This window comes from Mytilus edulis, chromosome 10 (genome assembly GCF_963676685.1).
Source record: "Mytilus edulis chromosome 10, xbMytEdul2.2, whole genome shotgun sequence".
Lineage (NCBI taxonomy): Eukaryota > Metazoa > Mollusca > Bivalvia > Mytilida > Mytilidae > Mytilus > Mytilus edulis.
In genome coordinates, this window is record NC_092353.1 from 54,790,081 (window position 1) to 54,795,333 (window position 5,253).

Here is a 5,253-nt window from a genome sequence, read left to right on the forward strand (position 1 = left end):
GTATGCATATCTGTTCGTGGGTCATATTATTTCATATTTTAGATGTTTAAAATTTATATTTTATTCTAGTTGTAGTAGAAGGAATATGAAAGTTTAATTCAAATGCAGTTAAAAATTGTTGCTGTCTGCTCTATGGTCGGGTTGTTGTCGCTTTGACACATTCCCCATTTCCTTTCTCAATTTTATAAATCTTTATTTTCTATTATTTTCTATAGTAACTCATTGTCACAAATTCTGTTTCAGAATATGATGCATGATGGGTAATCATTTGAATAGTGTAAACTAAAGAAATTATGATTCGGGAACAACATTCTAAAGAAGTAATAGCTTTTCAAAACGATAACAATGGATATTAAAGAGTACTTACTTGGAAAGTATCTTGTAGCTATAAAACATGAACCTTTGATGAAATTTCATTATCTGCCATAGTTGATCAACCTCTTGAAAACCAAAGAAAAAATATGGATATTGCAAACAAAAATTTTCCTTATGTAAAGGGACGTAACTCTAGAATGATTAAAGAGATGCTACCCAATATCAAACTTGATCTGTATTTTGTTGTAATAAGCATTGTGTATAAGTTTCATAACATTTAGATGAGGCAAACTTAAGTTAGAGAACGGGAAATAAAAAAATCAGCAATTTTTCCATTTGTAGAGAGTCAAAACTTTAGAATAATAAAAGTGATGTTACCAAAATTCAAACTTGATCTGGTTTGCATTAATAAGCATTGTGTACAAGTTTCATAACATTTGGTTGAGGCAAGCTAAGGTTAGATAACGGAAACTAATTTATGTACATTAGGATGGACCCATTAGGAAGGACAAGGGTAAAACTTAATGCCACCTCAGCTACAGGAGGGGTTTAATAAAAGAATGAAAATAGATAAGGGTAAAAAGAATAAGACTTGAATATACAACTTTCTTCATTTTGACATATTGAAAAGCATATGTTGACCTCTGAATATCTTTTTACCATTTGTAGTGTTGGGTTGCCATGTTATTGAACTTTGTATAAAATCTTCTTGTTATTTGTTTTACATTTAATGACAATTTCCTGAAAAGAAAGCCTAAATCATTTGTTAAACGAGTAAAAATTTGTAAAAAATGTTGAAACCATGGTATTATTGGAGACCTTTAGTCCTTGGGTCATGTTTGAGACATCACAACTAAAAATTATAGAATTTGCTGTAAAATTATCTCCCTTTCATATCAGTTCAAAAATATGTCAAATAACATGTATATACACAATAACCTTTATGTTAAAAAAAAACCTGATCAATGATTTATTATCAAATAAAACAATGTTGAAAACTTAATTAATTTAAACTAGAGGCTCCTGGTAGCTTGTATTGCTCACCTTGTGGCTAGTCTCTAAACATTGTATTTATATGTGAATTTGTAAGGTGTTCATCTAAATGTTTATAATCAATAAATAATGCTTTGCAAAAAATGATTCCTGCAATAAGAGATTAATTTTTGCTAGTAAATGAATTCAGAGAATAGGATGAAAATGATGTTTTTCATAGCTTCTCACTGATGCATGCTTTCTGTCAAGTTAACATTGAATAAGAATCTTCCGTCATCAATCTCCTGAAGTCTATTAAAATATGTCTTAAAACTTCAGTGAAGAAACTTCTGTAAAATTGTCCAATCAGAATCAAAGCTGCCTCAGGAAGACATTTTTTCTCCAACCAATCACGACCAAATGAGAACCATTGATATATCCTGTCCACGAATTTTTTTATTACTAGCCCAGTCAATTCTGACAGAAAATTAATATATTGTTTTTACCCCAGTTGTAGAGTTTTAAGTGGAAATATTCGAAAACGGTTTTTAACATGGGTGCAACAATGTGCACAGCAAGCAACAATCATATGGACACACCTTTAATAGTTGTAGACAATGTTGACAAAAGTAATTAAAATTCAATATAATACTATTATGCATCTTTTATTAGTCGTTTTGTCACTTAATAATTTAACAAAGAAAATGCATTTTTGTCCAAATCAGACATCTTATGAGTAATCTTTATTAATTTATGCTCGTAGGTAGTCAGAATATTATAAACATGTCAACGAAAGTGATATCATACAATATCAGTATTATCTAATTCAATTTTAACCAGTATTATAGTGTTGAATTTATTGCCCAGTATTTCAAACGAAAGGACATAAACTGTCATAACATTTCATAATATGTCAATCTATTTCCGTTTACCGATTTTTATTATGATATATTTTTTTCCTGTGTGTCTTTATCTAAAGGTGTTCTTTTTCAGTGTCAATCTTGATATGTACATGGACAGACAGAAAATAATGTTTAAATCATTCCAGTTGTTGTCACAATCTAAGAGTAACATGATTGATTGATTGATTGTTCCTTGCTTAACATTCATTAGTCAATTTCAAATGAATAATTTATTTTCGTAAGGCATATATGTTGTCTGATATACTAATTCAGATAAGGGTTTTTTCTTCCAATGGACTGAAGATTTTTAGTACTGACTAGCCGCACAAATAAAGCCCATATCAATTGAAAAATTTATGATTCCATGATGATAACTGTTAAAAGAATTAATTCTGATTTTTTTTTGGTATTCTAAAAAACAGTGTTGTGGCTACCGGTACTCTTGCCAGCTTATCTGTGTAGTGGTCAAGTTGTTGGTCACCACAATGTGCAAAGTTTTAATACATGTAGTGTATTTTACTTGTAAGACATATGGTTTAGCTAAGCTTGTAGCATGAGGGGTTTGTGCACATTTAAACCACAACATTTTGAGCTTGAGCTCAATCAGGCTATCTGGACCATTTTTGGCCATGTTTGTTATTTTGTATGAGTTGGGTTTTGCTGTGATCTGTTGTACTTTCCAATATTTTTTGTTGTTGTTGTGTATTATCTTAATGTATGTATGATATAAATATTTGGGAACAATCATATTTGGACTAAAAGAGAATTTATATAAGGTACCAAATACTGTTAATTCGGATATTATTGTAATATTTTTGTTATTGGTAAAAATGCAACACAATTGTAATCACATTTTGGATTTTTTTTTATATGTATAAAGCCAGATGTTTCTCAGTATCACAGAAATAATAATCGTAATTTGGTCTTAAATGACAAAATTGCAATAATAAATACATGCAATAATTTCTGAATTTACAGTATAGAGGGTGGTAAAGGGTCATTTTCGTGCAACGTGTTTTGCCATTTTTATTTCACGTGCAGCCGTGAAAAAGGTTCGTTATTCACCGAGTTTCGTGAAATCAGTAAAAAGATCAACGTGCAAGAAATTTTTAATTGTTCGTTCATCGTGAAATGGCAATTTTATGTCGCATTCTCCGAGCAGATACCCCCCCCCCCCCCCCCTTTACGCCCCTCAGTATACAACATCTCTTAAATGTTACTATCTAATTATCACCTTGAAATAATGCCATATCACTTATAAATAAATTTTATCAAGAACCTCAACAATTAGATATTGACTCATCTATCATCAATAATTTATAAGCTTTACTTATGTGACACATAAGCAGACAAGTCATCAAGTCAATTGTTTCGTGGACAGTTGTTTGTGTTTAAGTTGTTTTTCACCATTAATCATGGTGTTATAAAGTCTTTGAAGTTTGAGATTGGAATCTTATGACTCTCTTGACAGCGTGCAAACAAACAACAAAAATCTAAAAAATTCACTAAGGGGCATTACTCAGGATAGATATACCGTTACTGTAAATTCAGAAATTATTGCGAGGTTTTTATTATTGAGAATAATGCGACAGAGTTGTAAACCCAATAATTAAAACTCGCATTTTGTAATATTTAATTTGAATTAGGCAGGATTTTTCTCAAAATCGTAAAAATTAAAATCGCATTTAAGTTTAAAATGACAAAATTGCAATAATAAATGCACGTAATAATTTTTGAATTTACAGTAACTAAAAATAATGATATCACTATTGTGAGATCCTAATGTTTTAATGGCTGTTTCTAGTTGGTAAATTATCTTCATATACAAAAAAGAAGATGTGGTACCATTACCAATCAGACAACTCTGCAATAAACGACACAAAAATTAACAACTATATGTCAGCATCTTGTAAAGGTACTTGTATAGCCTGTTTAGAGGATTAACATATTGTTGAAATTATGTTACCACAGCAACTAATAAACAAATGAAAAGCATCATGATCTTATTTTGCACATGTTGTAACTATTAAATGTAGTATGGGCTTTGCTCAGTGTTAAAGATTGTATGATGACTTATTGTTGTTAACTTCTATTATGTTTGGTCTCTGGTGGAGAGTTGTTGCATTTACAATCCTATCACATCTTCTAATTTTAATGTGAATTTAAAACTCTTTTCTGCTTAACATTTAAAATTTTTAAAAAATTATTCTAAACATATAATATTTTATCACTACGGTGACTGACCTCGAATCTTAACAACCAGGTAAACCTAATAAAGGCTATAATTTATTCAAAATATTTAAAAATAGATCGTGAAAATTTCCAGCCCACAAATTTTGATTCACTTGAATTTATGCAAAAAAAGTATTAAGTACAATTCAGGACTGAAATCTTTACGCATTTTTATTGACATTCACATAAGAAAGTTTTGATATGGGAACTAAACACCAATTGAGTTGAACAAATTTTCTGAAGAGAAAAAGAAATTATAAGGGAAAGGAACTGACAAAACTATTTATCATCCTAGAGCTCACCTGAGGGTCTTCTTTGAATATCATTCAAGGAATTGGTGAACAAAATAAAAGACCATAAAAAATAACTTTGTACTTAGTTTTACTGGATAGCTGTCTCATTTATCATTCCACATTCATATTTTTATATTCAACAATTTTAGAAAATACATCTGCATTTAAGTCTTTCATCTCAATATCAGATCAATGAAATAACAGAAATATTTTTATTTTAAAACCCACTCAAATAAATTACACCTCAACAGAACTATGATCATATGTAGCCAAAAAGGACTTATCAACCCTGATCTCTTACTTCAACACAAAGTCCTCCAAAAGTGGTGGTAAGCAGGTGACAATTTTGCAAAAAACTGACACAACTTTGGTATTGTACAAAAGAAATAATATTAAGGACCATCTTTTCCATGGATCACCAAAAAAATAAAGATTTTGAGAATTCAATGTCAAAATTTTCAATAAAGTATATACAAAACACAATGATTCTTGGTCTTATCTCTCTCTCTCCACACATTCTAAACATATCAAAACACGGC